General features: G+C 36.3%; 2 long non-coding RNA genes across 2 annotated transcripts in view; one reads left to right on the plus strand and one right to left on the minus strand.

The window, feature by feature from the left end:
- LOC110477337 (uncharacterized) overlaps positions 1 to 27,268 on the minus strand; it is a 347,738-nt gene that overhangs the window by 98,907 nt on the left and 221,563 nt on the right. The window lies entirely within an intron of this gene.
- LOC110477293 (uncharacterized) overlaps positions 26,657 to 27,268 on the plus strand; it is a 141,428-nt gene continuing 140,816 nt past the window's right edge. The window contains exon 1 of the long non-coding RNA XR_002466567.2: positions 26,657 to 26,739. This is a non-coding gene — a long non-coding RNA (uncharacterized LOC110477293). The remainder of the gene's footprint in view (positions 26,740 to 27,268) is intronic.

A 27,268-nucleotide genomic window follows, 5' to 3' on the forward strand; every position in this document is an offset into this window, starting at 1 on the left:
GGGACATTTCACAAGGGACTGTAGTGACAGAACAACTTTACACCAAAACAGGATAAAGCTGGATTAGATATAAGGAAGGAATTCTTTACTTTGAGGATGGTGAGGCACTGGAGATGGTTGCCCAGAGAGGTGGTGGATACTATATCCCTGGAAATATTCAAAGCTGAGCTGAGTGGAACTCCATCAAACACTGGAACACTACAATCAGATCATCCCTAGGGCGCCTCTTTTCCAAGTTGATCAAACCCAATTCTCTCAGCCTTTCCTCATAGGAAAGGTGCTCCATCCCTCTAATTATTTTGGTGGCCTCCTCTGGACTCCCTCCAAAAGGTCAATGTCCTTCCATCTTAACACCTAATATTGGGTATTTAGAAAAATCATGAAATGACAGAGTTAATGCTCCATAACATGAAATTCAATTGCCACTGATCCAGAATGTGAAAATTACATTGAAACTGTGTTGGGATCATTGCATTCTTGGTTATTCTTGCAATTTTAGTATGTCAACAATATATTATGTTATTGAAGAAAAAAAGGAGAGTTTAAGACTTTCATTGTACTCATCAAGTTAAAAGGACAATATTTAAATGGAAAACTACTTTTAATGTGCATTAGAAAAAAAAAATAAAGGAAAATAAGTAGTCCATAGTGTGCTATTTTAGTAAATACTGAAAATATTTTTAGCATGTCAATGAGCTATTAACTCAGACAATTTTTCTAAAAGCAGTTAGTTAAATGTAGCTTTATCATAAGTATAACAACCCATTTTACAGATTTACATTTTCCTCTTACTCCATACAATCAATTAAGAATTTTTGCATATCTTATTTTTCAGCAAGGCAGTCTTCTTTATAATGAACTTGAAGAAAAATTGAACATGTTATTTGTAAGATATAGAGGTTGATATTGTTGTAATGGTTTCTTCAAATTTTTTGGTTTTTTTGCTTTATACCTATATTTGGTTTTGACACACTGCTAAGCAAATCTGAAGTTCAGAAGACGGAATAACACAATTTCCTCTGACTTCAGAGACCTCTAGATCGGATAGGTTGGCTTATAACCCCTAGTGCAGAAGCTGCAAGTGTATTCTGATGAGCGTCGCAATTAAAATAAGAACCTCTTATTTTCAGTTGAATAACGATGTTCACTAGTTCAATCACCTCACACAATTGCATAATTTTCAGTCCTGTCTATGTTACAGGGTGGGCCTGAGAGATTCTGAAAGGTAATGAAAGTACCAGTTCATAAAGTTCTTGATTTTGTTTACTTTTGAGAAGTTTAGGTATTTTTCCATTCTAGATATAAAGATTTCCAGCAGCCAAACCATACTTCTGAGGCTTCCATGGAACTTGAGACAAAGACTTTTAGTTTGCAAATCCCCCAAATGATTTAGTTTCTTTATTTATAAAGTTCTAAGATATGCTTTCATTTTCAAATATCTGCATGAAAGTTTTTGTGGCGAACCCAACAGCTCTACTACTTGGATCTTACTAATGAAAAGTCAATAAAAGTCAAATAAATGGCTTTTCATGGTGCATATAGTTGTGATGCATCAATGCTATATTTTACTCTCTTTATTTGTGTATGTTTCAACTCTCACCATGACTAGACTTGGGTTTGGTTTTTTGACATAATTTATAACCTTTTTGTTGATTTATAAAGATGTATGTAATGAACTTTTCTTAAAGTTACCATTAACTTGGGTAATTTTTGACTATAAATATATGGAGAATGATGCTATCAGCAAACTGATCTCAGGGGGCTGAGGGAAAGTATTTAGGTTTAGAATGTGTAATTTCTATTTAAAATTTATCACTCTGGTTCCTAGGATTAGAACAGCAAAGCCTGGAACATTCCCTTAAGGCAAGTCTCCTCTCCAGAATAGCTGCCTGTAGACAATGTTGAAGACGATGGTGGGTTACCAGGTGCCTTGTCTATTGTCTTCCTGTTGACAAGTGCTGTTTTCTAGTAAACATTAGTATTTAGAAGTAGATGCTAGAATCTGGTAGCTGCTTTCTCCTGGAATTTGTACTCAGTTTTTACTCTTGATGTGATTATGAGACAACCTACACTACTTGGGAACTTCAACAGCAGCTGGGGCACCTGGAACTTCCTTAATTTGTCTTGAAAGTCATAATGGTAAGTTATCTTAACATATCTAGGGGTGCTGTGCCCTTGTAGAGGTGTCAACATAGCATTATCAAGGTCTGAGATGATTATGAGAAAATTCTCAGTGTAATTACTCTATTTTTCAGTCAGTTTTGCTCATTTCTTTGGCAGGAGATCGGCAGAAGCTTACCTTAAGTCTGACTGATGTGAAACTAGCGGTGCTGAAAGATGCTCTTTCCTAACATTTGCAAGGTCAGAGGTTACAATTGTATTTTATAGTGTGGATATGTGAGGTTACTTCACCATTAAGATTCAGCAACTGTCATGAAAACCCCATGGAAGTCATCAGCATAATTTTGAAGATTACTTTCAGCAACACAAGTGTTATATGTCTTCCTTGGGCCCATAGCTGACAAACTGCAGAGAGGAGAAACGCAATGTGGCCAGTCTCAAATAGGATAAAAATCAGAGGTTATCATGCAAATCCCTTGTAACGTCTTTTCCACTGTGCCAGGTTTATCTATAGCACCGCTGGTAGGAATCTATCATTGATCATGAAAACTGTAATTAAGTGGTGTTTTTCTCACTTTGAAGAGGTGACAGAGTGTGAATTTATGTTATTTTTTATTGCCATGCATTCATTTCCTATACTGAAAACTGTGTCTCAGAGACTTTGCAGGAAAAGGGAAAGGGTATTTTCAGACCAATCCACTACAGCTTCTGTGTGCAGTGGAAAGGGAGGATGCTGCACAACTGTAAGTGAAGTTTTGAAGGAGAAGGCTCATAGAGGACTACTTTGCCAAATTATAGCCTTGCAGGGAGAAAGGAATCATTTTCTATCGTGGGATAATGATAGAAAAAGAACTGTGAATGAATGAAAAAAAAAAGGTAGATTAAAATAATACATTAGATTCCTTCATTTTTAAGCTAGGTACAAAGATTTTGTGTTCCCAATGCTTTTCTTAACACTGCATAATATCTTCAAGTTATCCCTTGAATACAGAGAATTCTGAGAACCAGATTCTCTAAAGATTTATACATCCTTTATCAGAATGGAAATCTTTACTCCTGCAAACCATCCAGATCCTAAGCAACCGCCTTTTTTTTCTCTTTTACTTCTTTGGCAATACTACCAGATTTGTCAAAGGAGGAAGGAATGTATTAGTAAAAGAGGGGAGTGGGTATGGCAGAGCAGAGTTCAGATACAGGAATTCTTTACTAGCACAGAGGCCACTAAAGAAATTTCCTTCCTATAAATATACTAATTTAACCCCCCAAAATGACATGCCAGTTGCACAACTGAAAACAACTAAATCATAACAGCAATGGATGACTTTATATTGCTGAGTCAATTTTTGTTATAATGAAAGAGGCTAAAGCTGCCATTACTAGAGTTAAAACATTGGCTGTAAAATTAGAAAATCTGTCATTTATTCATTTTCTCTCTTATTATTAATAATTAATTGGAGACAGTTTACAAAAAAAAATTAAAATAGCTCTTCTGAATGACATTCTTTCAGATCTTTGCTTAACTTAATTGTTTTTTTTTTCTTTCAAAATGTAGAAGAATGCTTTTATTTGATTACCTCTAGGTGGAAAAACAATGTTTCAACAAAGTTTTTGTTCTCAAAAAAAGAGTAATGATATTTTTTGAAGAACAGTTCTTCCTTTCTTCCAAAACATGTGTGAAAATTGAATGACCAGAAAATGCATATTTGGTGGTATTTTGCTCTGTCTATCTCATGCTTTGTAAAGGGTCATCTGATGGTCCTCTTAGATGCTAATACGTCTGTTGTTTTTAAAGGATTCCTTTTAAATGATTCATTTGCCAGGAAGTTTATGCCTGGCAAAAATGACTCAGAAAATGAAAGACCATCAATATTTTTTCTATGGCAGAAAGCGAGTACAAGTAGGTGAAGAAAAAGATTTCAGCTGTTGATTGGGTATTGCACAGTCTGAAGATCTGGCATGACTGAGGAGACAGAGACAGTAAAGGAAATGTCTGCAGTCTGATATCCAGGGGTCACTGCTTTTTACTCTGGAGTCTCTGCACCCTGCTGAACCTCAGGTAGGAAAAATTCCACAGATTTTCTCTGGCTTTCATTCTAATTTAAATAGATTGGTGCATACTTTCAACATGTGTCATTTTTCTTCCTCTTGTGGTTTTAACTTTCCCTACTTTCAGTCTTATTTTACTACTGGGCCTCACCATATATAAGCTGTATTTATAACAAGGCATGTTCATGAGCTAGATAGAAGAAGAAATGTCTTTCTTCCCTTGCCCTCGTCCTTCCCCATCTCTATGATCTCATTCAACCAAATGAGTCTCTGTCACTTCCTGCCTTCTTTCTTAGCTCTCCTCTCCTTTCATAAAGGATCACGTGTGTGATTACAGGGTTTGCCTTTCCAGTTCCTGCATCAGAGGGAAGATCTAAGTGATGCTGTGGAGCCCAGCTGGATACAGGGCATAGCAAATTGGCCCTTGGTGGATAATAATGGAGCCTGAACTCATCTGTGATTTCACATCATTCCAACAAGTTCTTGCTGACTTTATTTGCTGCCTTCTTTGCTGCTACTTCTAAACCCTTGTAAACAGATTTGGGTCCAGTATTTATCGATATCTTCATATCATCCTCTGGACAGGATCTTGTGTCTGTTGTCAAAGCTGACAGAGACTGTGGCTGAGACGTGTTGATGATGTTTTGGCTGCCTTTCAAGAAAGCACAGACCCTCTGAACACCTTTCTAGAATTTTTAAGTAGTCAAATGTCATTAAAATGTACAGAAGTAATGGAGAAATAAAGTTTAGTGTCTTTTACTAAACAGATATGTCTCTATACTGATGGTCAGCTCCTAATGTGTTCTGGTTAGTAGTCTTGTACATAGGAATCAATATATTCTGTAAACACTAAAATTCATATCCTGACTGACAATATAAATTCACTAAAGATATTTGAACAAAAACAAAAGTCAACCAACCAAATAAAAACAACAACAACAACAACAACAAAACAAACAAAAAAACCACTAAACCAAAAAACAGACAAAAAAGGCCTAAACCATTCTGCAATATCAGTTGTTTTGAATAAAGTTTCTAGCAGAAGCAGAAATATTTTAAGTCTTTTTTTCTATTATATAAAATAAGGAGAGATCTCATGTCTGATTTTGTTTTGGGGCTCTTTTAAATGTGCATATTATATTCACCAGGTGAAGAAACATCAATCTTTACTTTTTGAATGTGAAGGGAATATGGCCTTTTTTTAATTTCAAAAACTGTCTGCTAGCATTTTTTAACAAAAGAGATTAAGGGCTGAAATCAATTTTATTTAGCAAAGCCTTAAGGAACCACAGAAACCATCTATCTTTTCTTTAACTGCTTGTCTGATAATCTCCAAACAAGAGTCTGTCTTTCACTTTACATGGAAATAAAGTTACAATTAGAAAAATACTTCAATCATTTACTGCTACTCTTAAACTAAGAATGGGAAAATTAGCATAGGTAAAAATAAGAACTGACCCCAAACTGACTATGAGGTCAAACTGAGCCAATTATTTAGTGGGCTTTTTTGTAAGTTGAGAAGAAACACAGGGGAAACAAAAAGCAATTCTTGCTGCAGTACATAAAAAGTCAGTGTCCTGAAAATAGCAGTTTTTGTGAGGCTTACAACTAGAACCACGGGAAATATTAAGCAAAAAAATACTGACATGCTTCATTTTGCCTAAATGCAGAATTTGTCTGTTTGGGCAGGTTGTTGCCTGTTTGGTCTTTTTAAAACCAATTCAGGGTCTGGAAGCTCATGGGCCTTTCTGGTTGGTTTCCCTGCTGGTCTCCATCTCTGCCACAGCCCTGCTCCCTCTGGACATTCCAGGGCTGTGTCTGACCTGGAACACTGCCTAGGCTTTGCTCACAAACCTGCTCACAAACCTGCAGCAGGCAGTGACACGAGGTATCAGTCAGTACCTAGTGCTTCCTGCCTAAACACTTTGCTTCCCAGGAATTCCCCAAAGGACTCATCCTATCAGCATCTTCCCTGATGGATGAATAATTCTTAAAGATAAATCTTTCTGCACTGCAGCTCCTGAACTGTGATGGTCAAAGGGGAGCAGGATGGACAAGGCTTGTGTCTGCATGGAGTGAGGCATCACGGGGACATGCCAGGGATAAGCCAGCCCATGCAATTTCCTGAGGAATTCATGCCTTGAGGCAGCAGTTCCTGTGAGCAGGGTGCATGGTCAGCATCTGTGCAGGAGAATCAGCCATTGCTGTGTCTCAGCAGCTGTTTTTCAGCCCTAGAAGCTGAAACATCCTACAGCCCCTGAATTGCTGTTAGCCCCAGGAACAGTCCACACCCAAGCAGGGAAACAGCCTTGTAGCCAAGGTTAGTTATCAGCTTATCTTCAGGCCTACAGAGAAAGACTTCATGTGATGATATCTTCTTGTCTTGCTTAACAAACTGAATGCATGTCTTGCTTTACCTTGTTCAGAGTGGTTTTCTTCCTCTCTGAGAGCTCCCTGACTTCTTCCAAAGTCAGAATGGTAACTTCAAACATTCCATTTCCATGGCTTCTTGGCAGATAGGCTTTTAGTCCTTTCAAAAACCTTTCAATACCAAATCCACCTCTGCCCAATTAATTTATGTTTTCATGAGTTTGATGTTTATTATTATTTTAAAGAAAGGTAAATTTTTTATTTATTCTTTTCCTTCTTTTAGTCTCTGGTCTTACCTCAGGGCTAATGATTGAAATCCAGGTACCAGGCAGTAGCTCTTTAGGCAGCAATAGGTGCTGGCGTTCAGATTTAGATTAAAAATGTGAATATAGAGTGGTGCAGCAGAAGTGGAGACCCTGCAGCTGTGGTTTAGGTTGTAACAAAGTTTTTTTGCAGACATTTCCATCAGTTGTAGCTGAGCACAGAAGAATCCTAACTCCTCCTGAGTATGTGAGACTAAGGAAAGCCTGGCCGAACACCTTAACTCAAGTAATCTTTCCTTCTTTCTTTTATCCTAGTTTCTTATTTATTTTCTGGCAGGCATCAGCACTCCTGGGAAAACGTTCCTTGTATGTAATAAAAATAAGATTACTTTCGTGTAGCTTTTGATTACCAATGTTTTTCCAGCTTTCAAAGAGCCCTACTTCCATATCCTTTGCAGAGAAGTGTATTACTGTTATGCACTTTGGTTTAACTTCATGATTTGTAGCAAACATGGTTAGTGTTTTCTTTGTTAAATGAAATAGAATAAGTGCATATCTTTAAGCTACAACATTTCTCAGTTGCCAGTAGAACCTATGCAGAATGACAGCTGAAAGAAAGAGGTAGCACCAGAATTACTCAGTTATGTAGCTTTTAAACATATGAAGCAAGTAATGGGTTTCGAATTTTCTGCTCCTGAAAGATTCCTATAAAATTATGATACACATGATCCTATTATCCTATATGATCCATAAGATCCTATCAAATTATGACATGCAACCTTTTATGCTAGTAAATGATAATTAATTTAAATGTAACATTTATCTCAGGAATAATCCATTTAGTTCTATCATACAATTCTAGATACTCTGAAAGTGACAATATATGCAACTGATTTCATAAATCTATGCTTTAGTGAAAGCAACAAAGGAACAGAACTTCTGTTTCCCCTAATAAACCACAGTCATATCACTGGCTCATTACTGATCAGTCACATAACTGACAATAAATGCTGCTGTTTTTCATGTGGCTATGAGATCCACAGAAAGACTCTAAAATGAAAGTTCATGACTCTGCAGTGAGACTATGATTAAATTAGGTCAGCTCCTTGAGCTAAATGAGAGCTTCTTTTGTTTCACTGATGATACTTCTTAAAAATATGAAAAGATATCGCTAAGTATAATTCATTAAACTCATAAATATGCATAACAGTATCCAGGCATAAATCCATATGCACCAGTCATAATTCTGCTGCTGAAATATTTGTAATATCTAACCTTTAAGGAGACGATAAGACATTGTAAGACATTGTCAGTTGTTCTGGGGTAAGAGGAGGTCTGAGTATACAGTTTGTCTAAAATTTTACAAATGTATTGAGTTTGAAAATGTTATTGAGAATGAAACAATTTTGATGTTACAGCCCCAGAATTTCAATCATTGGTGGAATGGCTTTAACTGGCTCTAACCTTAGACCACATTCCAGCCAAGAATAATAGGCACTAACCCATATTATCTGGATATTTATTGTCAATGTGGAAGCCATTTTTCCCCAGTGCTGCTTTTCTTAACTGGGGAGAAATCTAAAACTTGGGTATCTCAGGCTATAAATCCAGCTATATAAATAAAGATACTAAATCCCCTAAATCCCAGTCTTCAGTTCTTTCTTTGGGCAGCTAACTTCATGGCAAAATATTTCAGTTGCTTTCTTATGAGGAATGGCTGTGATTGGTTTTATAAATTCTTGTCTAATAATCAGTCCATTCTCTTGTTGAATACAAGTTTCAAAATAATTTCCCATGCTCCAGTAAAGTTTACAAAAAATACAGACTTAACTAAAAGCAGCCCGGGAGATTAATGATGGTCTGCCTTTCCTGCTCATCTTCTTCTTCCCCTGACACTTTAGTATGTTAACATTTACCCAATGAAAGATATAACAGTCTCTTAAGGAAAGTATAAAACTGCTAATTAGAGACAGAAATTATTTGATCTAGCTACAACCAAGCCAATAGACTAAGTCTACAAGCATTGTGAAACAGAGGTATGAGATTTATATTTGTTATTAAAAAAAGTTATAATGTTTTCTCATTTTAAAGAAATTATTCAGAGTATTTGGTTCCTTTTACTTTGCTGAGAAAATACACACTTTTTGGGTATGTCAACTACAAGAAATTATGAAATTCTGATGAGGTCTGCATGTGCAGAAGACACTTTTCAAAATGCTATACCTATTAGTCATTCAACTACGAGTAGAAAGCAGATTAAAATGATATTAGGAATACAAAACTAGCTAGAGATAATAAAACTGAAAGCAATGAAATACATAATTATCAATTTCTTGGGAATATTGTTATGACTAATAATGTCAACCATGAACAAATAGTTTCAGAGAAATTTCCTAACAAGGTTCTCTCAGTAGATATTAAGAGTTCAGTAATGAATGTTTCTTGTTCCATTTCCAAAGCCTCTGTCACTCAAATGTGGGTGGTCTGTGCTATGGCCCACAAAACTTGCAATGAGCTTCATCCTGGATGAAAAAATCAAATAATAATAAAAAAAAAATAAATATCCTAATTTTGATACTGCAAGATCAGCCTGAAACCTACTAAAATAACGATTTTAATACAGTCTTGCAGCTTGAAGACACTCAGTCAATATCAAAAATGATACATTACAACCCATGCTATAGTAAAGTCAGGTAGGATTGACAACTGCAGGAAAAAATATGGCATTTTCAATGAATTAAGAACTTAAAAAGTTGCTAAGGGATATCCAAAAAACCATTTTAAACTACATGGAATTTATCAAATGACTAGTCTTTTTCACAAAGAAAGTTTTTTTTTATAAGATATAAATTATTCCCCTGTCGAGTTTTAAAGTCAACATGGAATGGGACAAATCATTATTTGTAACTGATGAATAACATTCAGATTCCCCTCTTACTTTTTAAAACTAGAGAAGCTCACAATGCCTTTTATTCTCTGATTTTTTGTTGTGTTTTGTTTTTGTAAAGACTTCCTTTTCTGATACACTCTTCTTCCATATAAATAAATGCAAAGTATCTTCTTTTTTCCCCCCAAATTAACTCTTATGGCATTTTATTTGGACAGTTTAGCACCACAGCATAAAACACCAAACATATCAATAGACACATAAATAAGAAATAAATGTAACAAATTTAGCTCACACCATGGAAGCAGAGTGGAACTTATTGTTTTCTATACCACTAAATTCTTTCTGGTTCACAGTACATTTGAAGCACTTTTTTCCCTCCAGTTTTTCCTCAGCATTCCAAGCTTAGCTCAAACATCACTTCTCTCTGTGGATAAATTTGGAAAGTGTCCAGATTGAACAGAAGAGTGGGTGGACTATTACAACTGAAAATCGTTGCTTGAACTGATCCTGGCATTTTAGTTTGCTCCATGATTAAATTCAGAATGAAGACCTTAAAAGCCAAGCAAGTTGTGAGGAGAAAATAAAGTCTGGAGGAAAATGTCCGCAGTGTTAAAAGACCAGTCAGTGGAATGAATGTATGAATTCAAGATCATATTTCAGAGTCTAGACAACATTTATATAGGCACAATGTGCTTCTGAGCTTATGGCTGTTCTTGTTTGAACCCAGAACTTCTTTTTGCAAGGTACAGGTTTGTGTCAGATCAGGAGAGTTTGCTGATGTATATAATGTGTACATGTAGGAGAACTAACTAGGTGTATGCTTCAAAGGAAACATCCCTTGTATTAAAAATAATTTAATTTTGAAAATGACAACTTTACTAATGAAAGAAAAAACCACCTTAAAATTATAAACTCCCAATTAAGTAAACACAGCAGTACTGGACATATGGAATCTCACTTGCACTTGACTGTTCTAATCCCTGGAGTACAGAGTTGTGTTCCTTCTGCATTTTCTCTCTGCATACAGAATTTTGAATAATATTCAGCGCTTTAGGGAAAGAACAAAACCGAGAGAGCTGGAAAGCAACCAACAGCCAGAGTTAAGCAATACATTGCTGTAAAACAGTCTTCAAGCCAGCAGAGGATATAATTCCCCTCTCAGACTGGCTGAATTGAGTCTTGCAATGCTCTGAGCATGAGGTTAACACAGACGAGAGAAGAGCATCTCTTTGTCCTAAAGTGAAATGATTAGAGGCAGGCTGCCTTACCAGGAGAAAAGCCTCAGCTGTGTTGTCTAAGAACAGAATGTCTGCTCCAGCACTTGTGGCACCAGAGAGGTGCTTGTTAAAGCTCCTGTTTGCTCTAGTTCCAGGCTGATTTTTGCTGAGCTGTCCTGCTGTACTGAGCATCCAGACTACTTTGCTTTATCTAAAGAAGCTATCTATGCAGCCAGGTTCAGATTACTACTCCATGACCCAGCACTTGATTTTTTGATTGGATAGTGCAGAGGCTGATGTCTGAATCCAGCCCTGATGACCTTGTGTTATAGAAAAGTCCCTGAACACATGTAGCAAATCAAGCACCCAATTCTCTTACTGCACTCAGTGTAAGGACTCCTTGACTGCAGGAAGAGCCTAAGCAGACCACAGGAGAAATCATAATTATTATTATTGCCATTATTGCTTCCCATCTGTATTCATTAGCACACCTTGTAAAAATCAACCCAACCTTCTGTCAGCTTTGTTCTACAGCTGCACTGGTTGGAACATTTGATATCTTACTGCAGCCATCCTGCCTTCCTCAAACCTTCAGCTGAGCTTCCTTGTCTCTTGTCTCCTTGACACTGACACCTCCTCGCATAAAACCTGGCACAATCCTTGAATTTCAGAGCAAGACTGGACTCTAGTTTTTGGATTCTGATTACAGAAACCTCCCATAAATTTGAGTGTGTTTGTGCTTTCTATTATATAAAACTCTCATATAAGAACTCTTCTGTCTCTTCAAAGTTCTGTGTATTTTGTATCCTTCCATCTGATACCACATGATATTCTGGATATGCAATTAGTGGATCAAGAAACAATGTAGACAATATTTCTACCAAAATTTTACAGATTCAGACTCAAGCAATGGTATAAACAACACCTAGAATTAGTCAGTTCAGTATCATTAATTTCTTGCAGCTTTATATAATATACAGATGCAGCTGACCTACACAATTTGGATTAGACTGGATTCTAAGTCTTCAGACTTTGGAAGACTGAATTCCATTTTTTTTCTTTAGGTCATGATGTCAATAGCTGGCATTGGCAAATATAACTTGCGAGATTAGGTTTTAAAATAACATATCTCTGGTCTTATAACTATGCATTATTGCCTTTTAGGCCATATTTGCCTTATTTATTGTTCTCAGTTTACTAAAAGCACATTCTTACAGATCTCTGTGGGAAAGTACCATTTATGAATAGTCATGGACAGATAGTAGGAAATAGAGGCTGTAAGGAGTAAAGGAAATAGACTAGTCATGAACACAGTGGCATTTCTCTACCCTGTAAAACTATTTCAGTGTGAATCCAGAGAGATTTTTTAACCTAAATCCCATCTATACACATACAAGTGGGCTGGAAATTTGATTGAAGACTCTTATTGATTAAAGGATATTTAGAGAAGAGCTTCATTTCTGGTCACATATACTACATATCCTGCATAGACATGAATTTATCCACTAAGATTTTTAGGTACTGAAAAAACAATCAGATTTGTGGGACTTTCTTGAGTCTATTGACTTTCAATAAAATTTTTTGACAGAGAAACCTCAGAAAATATCATGTTCAAATACAGAAAGTATATTTATTATATAAATTATGCAAACATTGAAATAATTATTTCATTTTGTGAATGAAAGCATATTTCTTTATATATTTTTCCTTTTAACATTATGTACAGCTGGCACAATTATATGATGTTTAATTTGTTGCTTAGTTGCTGGGGATATTTTCTCTATTTTCAGTTTTGTTAACTCTTTTACAGTACACACAAGGTGGTGGTCATGTAACAAATGTCTTGAAACAAGCAACAGAAAAGATTAAGGACACTTAATAAGAAATTTTAACTAAGTGATCAGGAGGAAAAACCAGGTGTGCATGTCAATCTATAAAGTCTTCCAAAATGCATCTGGCATAATACTTCCTTGCATATTCTTCATAAATATGTGTGGATTCTAAGGCCGGACACAGGTAAGTGGTAACAAAACACCAGCCACAAATAGTCTCATGTAGATCAGACGTCAAAATTCCTTAAATCCTGCGAACTGCCAAAGGAACTTCAGGCACAGCAGCCAGTTACATTCCCCAATCTGGATTCCATCAAGACCCATCTCCAAGACTGTGTTATTTCATCTAGAATATTCTGTGAACCAATTAAAAATCTTTCAGATGATTCTTAATCCCTGATGAAATATGAGTTACTTTCATGTTAGTCTGCATGTCAGCAGGAACCATACAGGCTTTTTTTCTTTCCTTCTACCTTGACCCTTTCTTTCTGATTTTATTGAAGCTGGGAAAAGCATGTGCAATTTTGCTGCTTTTTTTTTTTTTTTAATTGCTTTTGTTTGTCCTCATATCTAAATTTGTGGAAGTGGGTAATCATTGGTTGGCCTCTAAAGACTTTCTGATTTAACTTCAAGTAAATTACAATATTCGTACAATTCGTGCAATTCTCCAGCACTCCTTTACTTAAAAAGAACTAAACCCAAGATATTATCCCAAGAATCCAAGAAAATAGTCCCTATATTTCATATTCAAAAATAATGTGGTAATATTCTAAAATTTCTCAATTCTGTAGGATGTACCTCCTGTTATTATCAATAGTTTTGTGGCAGCTTGAGATAGAAAAAATATGAGATAGCTAGTAATGCCTGCATTGGGCTTTCAGTTTAATTTTAATGCTCATGTCAGGCAGTAATAGAAGATGAGGAAGTTGATGTATTTTTCAGATCAAATCAATATTGTTTAAAAAAGCAGATATAATTTTCAGTTTGTTGATCTTGGTAGTGGATTAAGAAAAGAATTTATGAAAACTTACTGGCATAGGTTTTTTCAGTGAAGAAACATGAAACTAAATAATACATAGTTTTATGTAGTCATAAATGCTCTGCCCATAAAATATGCAAAAAAGTACATTTAAAATTTTACTAAGGATGGAAAAGCAAGATTGAGACTTAGGCCACAGTGAAGGTTGCCTGTACAGTCTGTCTCTATATTCCTGAACTGTGACCAAACCATTAACTATCTGATCATATACTTTTTTGAAATTGTCTCTGCCTTATTAAACTCGTAGAAAGTGTTTTATTACTTGTTGCATTGTGTCATTCTCCATGCATATTAAAACCTTTGCTGAAGAGGTAATTAAATTCCTTCTTATACTCAGATCCAATAAGCTTCCCTATAGCACTTGATCATTCTTCTTTTTCACAATGGCCCTCAGAAATAAAGGAGATACATTATCCTAATTTTAAAGATGGTGCATAAAAAACCTCAGGCAGGAAATAGATGAGTTATTGCATGAACACACATAGCAAAAAATGGATTAGCTCACAGGTTAAGACACCAAAATGTGTTTTTTCTGAGGATATGTATGCTGAAGGTCCCACTTTATACACTGGAGGTTTGTTTAATATCCTTGGTGGAGTGCAGAGAGCTATCGACCTCTCTTTAAAGGAGATATCCAGAAGTCAGCCTTACTGCCAAAAAATACAGGTACACACAAAGCATACTGTTCTGCTGGGCAAATACTCTTCAGCTGTAAGGGAAGCTTTACCTTCTAATTCATGCATTTGACTACAGGTAGTTGTCTCACTCAATGAAATGCTGAATCCTTCCCTGGGAGTTGTCTAAAATCCATGTTAAGTGGATTTATATAGCAAATGTACTGCAAATGAATTGTCAGCCAGACTTTCAATAAAATGTAAGCTGATGTATTTCAGGCTCTCAGACTGAAGCTTTCCCAGTACTTCAGTGTGAATGTCCATCACTGGTTTGGTTTTGTGCACCAGACTGGAAAAGTTACTTAGTGGTGTGTAGTATTGTGTGAGCACAGCATTCCTCACTACAGTGGAGCTTGTGAGCATCTGTGTCTCAGGCCCTCAACCTCGTGCTGGATATACACAGAAAGAGTAACTAAAGTTACTCTAAAGTTACCTCATCCTTTATTCTCAGCTTCATCACCAGATTTGCCTTGGATGTGAAAAAGTAACTAAAGATTGGGCCATGCCTAGAGTGGTTAGAACTGAGCTATTATCTGGTGGAGCATTTTTACATGTGTGCCCCTACAACACCTTTAAAAGCCTTTCAGAGCAGCAACACATCACTTTTCTAGATCATATTTTTTAATTCTCTTGGTTTGGTATCTGGGAAGTGAAAGCCAGGTCAGCAGGGAGAAGAGAGAGAAGGGAATCACTCTGCAGAATACAGTGAAACAGCAACTGCTTCTCCAGGTGTGCAGATGGCTGCATCATTTGTGATAAGAATGACTTTATTCTGTGGAGTGTAGGAGTTATTTGAACAAGATAGTTTACCTGAAGTTCAATTAAGGATTCTTCTACCTATGCTGGAAGACTTGAACTCTATTTTATGATCTCAATATTATATAAAGTGTATGTTTTGCTGAGTGTAATGGTCACCAAAATAATCTCCCACAGCACAGCATTATAGATGATATTAAAGCAAAAGACAAAACATTTACTGAGACTGGGGACATTCTGTACAATTACCTATCCCCAAAGCCATTTATGACTCCAAAGCATTTCTCCTTTTACAGATAAAATCAAGTAAATGAAACATTTGCTGAATATGTGACAGGATTAAAGCAATTAAATGAGCTTTGCCAGTTTTGAGGGAGTTTAAGAGATGCATTGAGAGAATGGTTAGTGTTGTGTAAAATAACTCAATCCAAAAGCAGCCTTTGACAGAAACTGAATTGACCCCAAAATGTGCAGTAGATATGGCAGTTTCAAAGGGGCCAGAATTGCAATACTTCATTAAGCTTACACAACAAATAAATTAGACAGTCTCAGAAAGCACAGCACAGAGAACTGAAAGATTAGGTGCCTCCTGTGAAAAAAAATTCTCGTGATGCCAATCATTGGTGGTTCAAGGACAAGTTCCGAAGGAGCTGGAAATAGCATTCACATTCAGAAAGCATTTGGGTCAGTGCAAAAAGTAAAACTACCATCTCATAAGGCAATTATAAAGAGTATCTTTATATTAGCAAAATGGTGCACCACTTTGCAAATAACCTGTTCAAGATTTCATGGGATAAAGTAGCATCTCTAATCCAGTTATTTTAGATATTTTAAAAAGAAATTAATAATGTTTAAAATTAAGCCTGAAAAGGGTTCTGTTGTTTCTGTCCTTCAAAAGCAGAATTATAAAGACCTTGGCACTTCTAAGAATGTATACAAAGGAAATTCTTATTTTCTGGGGTGTTATTCTGAAGACATTAAGGGATAACTGTAAACAGCTTATGCTAATGCCCTGGTTTGCAATACAGTGGCCATGCATTCCTCAATAGTGTCTGAAAGAAATTCAGCTGGACTGGCCAAGTGTAAAGCATGCAGGCTACAAAAATAATTATGAACTGTTATCCAAAGCAAAAATTAACTAAACTTTTGGGCAGCTGATATTTTCCTGAGGTGATAAGCAGAAGTTTAAAACGTATGAGTGCAAGATGTTGTCATTGCCCTCCCTTCAAGCACAGCTTCTGCTAAGCCTGTCCGGTACCTTTGTTTGCAGGACAGTCAGATGTAGAAGGGAACCATCACCACTTTCCTACCCCTGTTAGGCTTTTCTCCAAGGTCAAATGAGGTAAAGGGAAAGTGCAGTAGTAGCAGCAATAGAACAGTACCAGGAATGTGGTGATTCACATTCTGATTATTGAGGAATGAGTGGTGTGCTTCACCAGACTAGCAGATAGATACCTGTCTCTTTGGTGGTTAGGAAGCATTTCCAGAGGGAAATGATCCATAGGGATCATAGTGGTCAAAGCCTGTTGAAAAATGGATGCTGGAAGCAATAAGCAGGACCTGACAGTTCTGCCAGCTGACAGACCAAGGTTTGGACTGGCACAGCTGCCTGCCCTTTGATGCAAACAGTCACTGCTGGTTTCCATGGCACACCTGCTCCTCAATTCAGACACTATGTGACCATGGAGGAGGTAGTGCTGAACTCCTTGAATGTGTGTTAAGACGAAGTAAAGTTGAATGCAAATGCTGAAAATTGTCAGTGCTTCAATAAAACAACTTTATTTGATGTTCCTCAGCAAACAAAATTATGATATCCAGAGAATTCTCTTGCTGGAGCCTAGGTACTCAATTCTGAGTGTCAGTTAACTTACCACTTTACAATAGTTTCATCAGTTTCACAGTTCCAAGTCCCAATGACTTTGCACTTAGATATCTTATCTCTATACAATCTCTATACAGATATTTTTTTTCATCTCCATGGTTTTCAAATAAATAAATAAGATTAGAGTTCAATCATCCATATTGGTGGGGTAGATCAAACTGAGAAAATGAGCATTGGAGGAAAAGAAGGGCAAAGATTCTTGCTTATTACCCTTTTCTTTATAAAAGAGGACAAACATAAGTAATGCAGGCAGAATCATAGATTTCTTGGTTGAATAGAAATTGTTGATGTCTTGATAGGAAGCCTTTGCTGTTTGATTATCCCATAAAAAAACCAGCTTCCTATTTATGATAGAGCTGATTTTTTTAATCTATTTTTGCAAGATTCCCTCAATCAATTTGAAATATTTTAATCCCTGGATTTTTTTTTATTTTTTTTTTTTTTACTACAGGAAGCATCTTATATTATTTAAATGTTTCTTAACTGTCCTTTGATATAATTCAGTAATGATTATCACATAAATAAAGGTGTACAAGGCAGTTATAGGTAATATACTGCTATGAAACCTGTTTCTAATACCAGAATGAGAATGATTTCCAGAGATATATGCTATAGCTGATATAATAACTCTACAATCCCCAGATATTGGGGTTTAGCTCAGACCACATAAATCAGTGGAAAGAATTTCTCCCAAAGGCTTTGAATCAGGACTTGTAGGGAATTATAACAATTTTTGATTCTGTCTTTTATTTAAAACTCTGAAAAAACATAGGTAAAAATAAATAGTACACCGGACCTGTTTCTCTGGCTCAGAAGCAGCAACCACTGAAGGCACATCTGACATCTTAGGCCAGAATTTTCAAGGCATGATTTCACAATATCTGTGTGATGTGATGTAGATGTTTGAATCAGCAGCTTCTTCAGCAAGACAGATTTTATTATTGTAATGATATACTGTGATATTACTAAACAACCACAGACAGGAAATAATATATCTCACAGCACATACAAATTTGTACATACGAATTGTCCTTCCCTTGTGGTGCTTAAAATCTTCAAAAATCAAGCAATACAAGAATTGAGCATAGGAAAAATAAGGAATATAGGGAAGATATTGTCCACTTGATCCCTGGCCTGATTTCAGGCAAATTCTCTGGTTTTATGGCAAAGGAAAACTTCCAGGAAAGGAATAGAAGGATGACAGTGAAAGATTTTGCAGTTAATTTGAAAAAGTTATTAGCACTATGAGTGACAACATCAGCAAAGCCTGAAGGTGACTTCTTGAAAATCTAACCAGGAAACAAGTGAGGCTAGTTAGGGACAGCCATTGGACCTAACACTAGTGAACATGGCAGTTTAAAATGCTGGCTTATTCATGGTAATTCTGAAGCTAAAAAAAGCATTCATTAACACTTCTGTGCTTACACTCCATCTATGTCTATTTTTTGTGAAATATGTGAAAATTTTGTCAATTAAAAACTTCATTGCTCTACATGCAGAGCTGATTGAATTCAAACTTGTATATTAATATTCCAGGAGATGGACACACAGCAATATAATGAAAAATGGGATTATTTCACACAGAGCTAGTCATGAATAAAAAGCCCTTCCAAGTACAATATGAGCAGGCATGCTGTTAGGATGCCAGTTGGCTTCATCATATGGAGATATTGCTGCCTTTAGTGTCTGTTTCTCCACAGACTGACACAATAAACTGAGGCTCCAAAAAGCTAAGAGCTTCTTAACTGCTCATTGACAATAAATAGTGGTCTCCAAGTACTCTTTCAGATGTCATTATGCTCTATCATCTCAGTGATCCATGGATAATAAGAGCATCTCATGCAAATCACTGGGGGGTGTTCTGCTAGCTTGTTAGGTTCTCATATAATTTTAATAACAGATTTATTTCATTTCCTTTTTGAGAAATTAAAATGCCTTGAAATTACTTCAATATAGCCACAAAAGCAAAATTATCTCCCTTGTTTCACAGTGATGTGTTTCAGTTCTGCAGCCCCTTTTCCTCTGATTCCCCTCTTTAATTCAGAAGGCAGCATGTTTCACCCCTGTTTTACCATCCACCAGCACACTGCAGCTCAGCTCACAGGGTTCCTGTTCTTCCAGTCAGTGTTTTCAACCCTTTATTTACCTACTCCTGACTGGAGGTTCTGGCACCACACAGGTGCAGGGAGCAGAGCTCAGTCTCTGGGGGTGGGAGGGATTTATCACAGCTCTGCTGGCATTAGATTTTAGGAGAGAGTTTTCCCACTTGCAAGACTTCCAACTGGAAGAAAAAAAATCTTTCTTGACACTGAGCAATGACATGAGTCATGAGTACTTTTAATTACACACCCTTTTGCTGCCCACAAATGTTGGGATATCCCTTTTTTTTGTTTGTTTGTTTTGTGGGTTTTTTGTGGGGTTTTTTGGGGTTTTTTTTGGGGTTTTTTTTTTGGGTTTTTTTTGGTGTTTTTTGTGGCTGTACTGGTGTGCAAGCTTTGAAAGTGTCCAAGACAAAAAACACTCTCATTTTTCTTCCATTAATATTAGGACTTCAGAATGAAAATGTAAAGACCAGCTAGGAATATGTGATATATACAAGAAAGAACACATCAAGCCCTTCAATTTGAACAATTACCTATACAAAAGTTCCTATTATACATACAGAACGGTATCTATTCCATTTCATAGTTATTCACTTGCCCTATGTTATCTGTAGTGACTTTCTTTCAGTGTCTTTAACTGACCTTGAAATATTTGATTGTGAGTCAACAGCCTTTTTGAAAACGATCTCTATCACAACAAGTAAGAGCTGCATATGCCCCTGACATACTGGATTTAATTATGCAAAAATAATCTGACTGCCAGATGTTTTGCCAACATGCAAAAATTTGGATAATTCAAAACCTTTAATGATTCTTTGTTCTTCAAATTACTGAATGATATTTTTATGAAAGATAAAAAAATTATATAGCACTTGAATCTATATGGACATTTTTATTCCTGAACAATTCAGGTTGCTATTTTTTGGAAAACAATGTTAATAAGAATCTAAATTTTAAGAAATTGCATGATCAAGCAGATTAAATTTTTCCTTTTAACTTAATTTAATAAGAAGTAATTGGCATCAGAGGCCTCTAAAAATTTAAATAAAATTAAATTCTTTCTAAATTTCATTTCTAAGGGAAAGATTTGTGTTTCACTGTGAGTAGATATATTACAGCCTCACTAGGAATAATAATACCAGCTATATATGCTAATGTCAGCTAATGTCATAATAATACTACCTACATCTCTTTATAGGCTAAAAAATGTTTAGACTTGATGACTTACATGATTGGATCAATGAACTCAGAGCAGTTGCGAGGTTCAATTGATAAAAATAATTTCCTTTTTTCTAGTTTCTCTGTGTGTACTTAGATTCACCTGGTAAGAGCAATTTTTAGTTTTGATATTATTCCACTATATAAATTTTCATGCCACTGTGATAACCTGCTTGATTCTCTGGGAATCTTGTTGGGATGTGTCACATGAAATCTCTCTCTGGATGGAAATGTTGACTGTCCAGTATAGAGCTGATGTTTATGATTCTTTAAAAGGCACCCGTGAGAGGTAAATGCATTCAGAGGAAAATCGTTCTATCCTAAACCATGTCTATAATTTTGTCAGTTAATGACTCTGAAATTGCTTATCTCTCAGTGTGTTATAGCCTAGATCAGAAATTAAATCTGCCTAAATTTTAGACAGCTGCAGTCAGATTAGATGCATCCCTGTTTGTTTTTGTTTTGGTTTTTTTTTAATTTTATTTTTTATTTACTCTAAGCCAAGACCTTTCAGGTGGCTTCTGGCTTTTAGATTTGGAGTTTTCAGCTTGAGATCAATAGTTTCTAAAGCCACAGTTGTTTCCTTGCATATTGTTGGTTTTTTCTTTTGGTCTCTTTTTTCATTTGACTTCCTCAGATCACCCTGAGTAAATATCTGTTACTGCAGCTATCAGAACTAATGAAATAAGAAGCTTGTTCCCAAATTGCATAGTCTGATCCTATTAAAACCAAAGACTCAGATGTGTTCTTTACTTTTGGTTCACTTTTCAGTGTGCTCCCATACACCAGGGAGTAGCAGCTCCCCAGGAAGGCTCTTCAGGAGCATCATGACACTGAAGAAACAAACACACATTTGTGCCCACAGTGAAATCTGGTGCATCACCTGACTCTTGTCTTTGTTGACTTCTGCTGACGAGAGTTAGGGCCATAGCTACTGACATATTCCTGGTCCCAGCTTTTTCAGTAACTATGTTCCCTTGCTTTTCATGGCTTTTTAAACATCATTTGCCCACAGTGGGTTTTATTTTCTGGTATGTTTTATTGCCCTACTTTCAGTGTTTTTTTCCTCTAAAAATAGAGAAATGCAGTAAATATTTTGAAAAATACATGAAAAGCATTCATTCAATGTGAATTAGTAAAATGTGACTTCAGGGGAAAAGAAAGTCAAAGGTGTTTTCTAAACAACTCTTCTTGTTTTTCTGTTTATGTATCATTCATTTGGTGTGTATAATTTTAATGAGTGATCTCTCTGTGTGTAGGAATATGTTGCTGCAGTATTTTAAAGAAAAATAGACAAAGTTAAAACCAATAGCACCTTGTTTTAGTCCCCTCTCATCACATTTCAGCAGATCATTGTCTGATTTATATCTATATTTCTCTGACTGGAGAGCAGCTATGGAACTGCTAGATTGCGATTTGCCTCTATTGTCTACCTCTATTGTCTCACAATCTGACTTCATCAAAGCCAATGTTGCTTCATAAATGTCAAAATAAACATGATTAGAAAAGCCTGTTATTCCACAAATTAGATATTTAGTTTATGGAGAAAATTAAAAAGTTAATGAGAAAAATACTTGGTTCAATAACATGTCAATTGTTTCCTGACATTATATACTTGTTAGAAAAAGGTGAGGAGGCTGTGTTTTAATGAAGGATTAATTTGATTTTTAAATCCTTAGTTAGTTCAAGACTTCCCTGCTGTTCACAAAAACATCCTTAATCCTACAATTGAGCTGAATGAGCTTTTAAAGGCTGACAGAAATATCCTGGGTTGGCTGCACATTATTTTTTTGGAGTCTTATAAGGCAACTGGAACCAGCTTTTTGTCTAAAGTGTAATTACATGATGAAGAGGGGTGAGAGTTTCAATGCTGCTTTCTTTCCAAATTAAATGGTCACTTGTAAAACATTGGCTTTTTTCCTGTTTAAATTTAATAATGCCATTGCTTTAGTGGTCATCAATCCTTTAGAGACACTGACTCCAGACTGAACTCCTTGGGGAACAATCCCAGCTGTCAGAGGTAAATCACAACCATCTTCATTGCTCTGTGTTCAAACAGAGATCACGCTGAGGGTGTGCTAATTCCAAGGGAGAGTTAGATCTGGATTGCTGCAGAAGTGCTAGAAAATCCTGTCATAGATGCTGAATTTCTTATATCCTATGTTTTCTTCTGCTTTTCTTAAATAAAAACCTTTGAACTCAAGTTTTCTTTTGAAAGTATAAGAAGCAATATATAGTAAACAGGAGAATTAATTTCATTAAATACAGAATCAGTTTCTTTTACAGAAAAAAAATATTGAGAAAAATAATCTGCACACAGGTATACTCTGAACATAACATTACTGTCACATAATCACTGGGGATGGAGGGCACCTCTGGAGACCATCTACTCTGACACCCTGCTGAGAGCACAGTCAACAACAGCAGCCATTTGGGGTTTTTCTTGCTTTTTTCCCCACTGCTTTTTACTTCTCCAGTACACTCAGAGCCACTGACAGTCTGAAATGTGCCGACTCACAAGCAGTCTAGATAAATGAAAAACATTACCTCAATTATATCCCCTTACTGCAAAAGTCCTCTTTTTTTTGTCTTTTTTGTCTGCACACCTGAAAAACTTAGGAAAAAAATGAAGGTTTTTTTCTCTAATGAGCAATGTCTTTTATGGACTGCAAGCATGTTAGCTGTAAATAGTATTTGATCAAGATTTCTCTTTTGTAAGTATGTGAAGTGGTATAATGTTATCAAAGTATCTATAAAAATGATTATTGATGTAGCCATGAAGAGCAAAGGTACACTGTTAAATTTTGCCTAGCTCCATATCTGTTCAGGAAAATAAACCAGACTTGCCTGCAATACAAACAACCTATGCAATGAAATATTTAACTGTATTGAAGCATATCTCTACAGAAAAATCCCTCAGACTCTGGGAAAGACAATTACTTGGTAAATCTAATAAATCAAAAAAAAACCCAATAAATGCCATAAAACATAATTCTTTCAAATCAGATAATCCATTAACCCAACAAAAGCCCAAACCACAAAAAATATGAGAATTGAGTCGTTGCCTTTACAGGTTTATGAGCCAGGATAAAGCCCTGAAATTGCTGTGCAGGCTCGAGAGAAGCAGATCCAGCCTGTCAGATCTGCACTCGGATGCCTGGCATAGTTATGGACTTCTGGTACCAAAACTTCCCATTCATTTTCTTGCATATATCAAAAATTTAGAAAGGCTTGTGAGCATTTCCTTCTGCCTACATGGTCAGAAGGAGATTGTCACTGCAGGAAGCTGGAGAAGCTCTGCTTTGGCCCCTAATTCGGTGTGATAACAGCATGATGGTGCCTGTGTCAATCAGACCTTGCAAGAGGTGGGATTGGGAGGAAGAACACTCGTGTGTGCTAAAACATGGCCAAGATCTTGTTCTGCAGACAGGCAGAGGGAAGATGCAGTTATCTGTGTCGGAATGTGCAGCCACAAAGAATGCCAAGAATGTGGTGTGAAAAGATGAAAAGACACCTCAAGTCACGCTTCACTTTTAGAAGAGAGGCTTTGTGGGTCTGTCTGGGGCAGTTTAGCTTGTTTGCAGAACTGAAATCCACTACTCTTAAGAGGGCAAAGGAGGCAGCTATCTGGAGTGTAACCATAGGTGGCAAGTGGAGAGGTGACAGCAAATCCCTGCCTGCAAATCCCTGGGTGGGATCCATTAGGAAGTTCCTTTACACATGGAATGCTCTTGCATCGTGTCTGGGCTGCTTCAAACGCTGGCCAGCACATCACTTACTGGAGAAATTGGCTCACACAGGCCAGGCACTCTTCAGAAATGCAGTGATCTCTTTTCTGCAAGAATAATGGAGAGCTTAACAACAACTGCATATCAGCTGTGATGATGGCATAGTCATCAATGATGCTTTTTGCTGAACGATTCCAAAATTCATAAACATTTATACTCAGAGTAGAATCTTTAGCTGATGTGGATAAGTGCAGTTATTTTCAAGATGGAAAGAGCTAGGCCAAACTAGGCAGCAGAAAATGCATTATTAATGAGAACACAATAAAAAATAAAATGCATTATTAATATATTTAAAGATAGAAAATCAGATCAGAGGGGGCCCATATTTTGTGTTTCTTTAAACTAAAAAATTTTTCAATAAAGCTGTTCTGGAGAGGTTTAAACTGCCCATTAGGAAGCAAGAGGATCAAACACCAGAACAGGCTTCCTAAAGAACTAAGCATTGCCACAAGCCTGTCAATGTTTAAGGGCATCTGAATCCTTATTTTAGTCAAATCTGAATTGGTTATGCAGTTGGATTAGATGACTCTTGTAGGTTGCTTCCAAGAGAAATATTCTTTTATACCTCCTCTCCTCTCCTCTCCTCTCCTCTCCTCTCCTCTCCTCTCCTCTCCTCTCCTCTCCTCTCCTCTCCTCTCCTCTCCTCTCCTCTCCTCTCCTCTCCTCTCCTCTCCTCTCCTCTCCTCTCCTCTCTTTCCTAATATATTATAATATACTTTTCAAATTAAAATATCATTTTTATTATAAATAAAATATAAAATATTTTATATATACTTGTGCAAAAAGAAGTTGAAACTCAGTAAATTCAAGCCTCAGTAAAGAGAGATATTGAATACTGTTAGATACTTTGATTTATGTTAGGAAGCTTTGTGTTCCTGTGACAGCATGTCTAGAACTTCTCCAAAAGCATTATGGAAATGATTTTTGTTTCTTTATCAAAGGTTTGTCACTAGGATGTGCCATTGGAGTAGCATAATTTGAATCTTATACTTCAGGAAAATCTTTGTTTTCTTAATTTAATCAGTTTAAAGCAATGTGCTCAAGTTACTTAAGTTTGCCATCATTTACAGAATCATATTTTATGGCATCAAATTAGTTACTAATAGCATTTCTTAACATTAAAACTATCACTTCAGAAAGCAGATTGATAATGGCTTTTGTATTTGGCCCTTGGAAATTATTAAGGGAATGAGTTTGCCTGCAAGATTTCTCACTCTGCAGAAACAAAATAATTTCTAATAAAAAAAAGTTATATCTTAAAAATTAAGGGGAAATACACTTAAAACCAGACATGCTTGACATCCTAGAAATGATATAAGAGGTCCATCTCAGGAAGAAATATCTGGGGTTTTTAATTTATTCTTTTTAATTAGAGACTTTATCAAACTAAGAAAACTCTTCTTGATCTTCTGATATCAGAAGTGAACTTGTGAAGGACTTGTCCTGCTAGGTGACTGAAAATTCATAACTCACTGTCTAAGCATTGATGCAGGGTTGAGACTGAAATTACAACTGCTCCTGAAGACAGATTGACATTCAGGGCCAACTTTACACCATCTCTTACAATTGATGGAAAAATTTAACTGGATGGGCTCAGCTGGACAACTTGAAAAATTATTTCATATCCTGAGCTCAAATGATTAATAAATATTTGATCCTTGACAATAAATCACAGCCTTATCAGGCAAAAAAGAACAGCCATTTTTGTGATCTAACACTGCATCAATAGAAGATATTATATATATATATATATATATATATATATATATATATATATATATATACACAAAAGAGAAAAAGTGAACACAAGAGGATGTAAATGTTGGACATGTCACTGAATCCTTGAAGTGATGGGATAGAGACATCTCATTTGCCATACCCATGGGATGCATTTTAAAAGTATTAAAATATATATCCTTCTTCATGGAATTTGCCTTGTCCTTATAACAGACAAAAAGATAGCAAAAAACCATCTTGGTCATTTGGTACAAAACTCACATTCTCATGATTGGAAGTTATCAACTGCATGAAGTTCCATATTTAGCAACAATAATTTTCATTTCATGAGATCACAGGAATTTTTAAGAAGATGGGTCACATGGAGACACTCATTTTAATACTTGCAGTAGCTGCTTGTGATTACTGACTTGCTTGCTGTGATTGCCTCTGCCTTGTAGAAATTGGAAAATAATTTTAACATGTGAGGAATATGGGACTGAATTCAGAACAGCCCATTCCTAATCTGCAAAGTTGTGTAAAGATTCCATTGTTTTCATAAGGCTGGATAAAAAAATCTCCTTTACAAATATAGGGTATTTTTAGACCTGAAACTAACATTATTATCATAAAACTATTGCTCTCTCCTCTATGTGGGCCCTTCATACTTCTATTTTAACATCTACAAAAATAAAAAGCAGCCTTCTAGAACAAAACCCACTTTTTTTAAAGGGAGGAGGAGCTCAGCTCTGCCATGGGGAAAGACAGCAACCTCTGTGCAGCATTACCTCGAGTAAAACGTCCATCTGAGCAACATCACAGGCAGTGAGTAGAATTTGATTTTTGCTCTTTTATCCTTTTTGCAGCAGACAGACAACCCTAATTGAGCCACCCTGGGTTTCCTGTGGGTGGTCAGTGATCTTGTGTTGTGTCCTATTATGTGCCACCCCTACATTTTGTGCCACGCAGGACACATGGTAGACGACTGCACATCTTTTGGGCACCCTGAACCAGCCTGGAATTGAGTTGTGTAAAGTCAACCTGGAGATCCTCCCTACAGCAGGAGGAGTGACCACAGCTCTGCCCCCTGCCACTGGGGGTAAATTTAGGGATGCTCTGCAAGAGGAAACATCTACTACAGTCCTATGGTAATCTTTCCTTCTGTTCTTTGATAGTCCTATTAATCTTCTGCCAAATAGCTCTCTCTAACTGCAAATATTGCAAATACAAATTTGTTGCCTTTTCTTTTTTTAGAGAACTATTTAGGGCAACTGCAAAACCATATTCCAACACTGTCAATGGAAATAAAGAAAGAAAACTTCAAAGCTATAGGTTTGTGGTGTGTATACATGTG

Source organism: Lonchura striata, chromosome 1 (genome assembly GCF_046129695.1).
Source record: "Lonchura striata isolate bLonStr1 chromosome 1, bLonStr1.mat, whole genome shotgun sequence".
In the NCBI taxonomy this organism is placed as follows: Eukaryota; Metazoa; Chordata; class Aves; order Passeriformes; family Estrildidae; genus Lonchura; species Lonchura striata.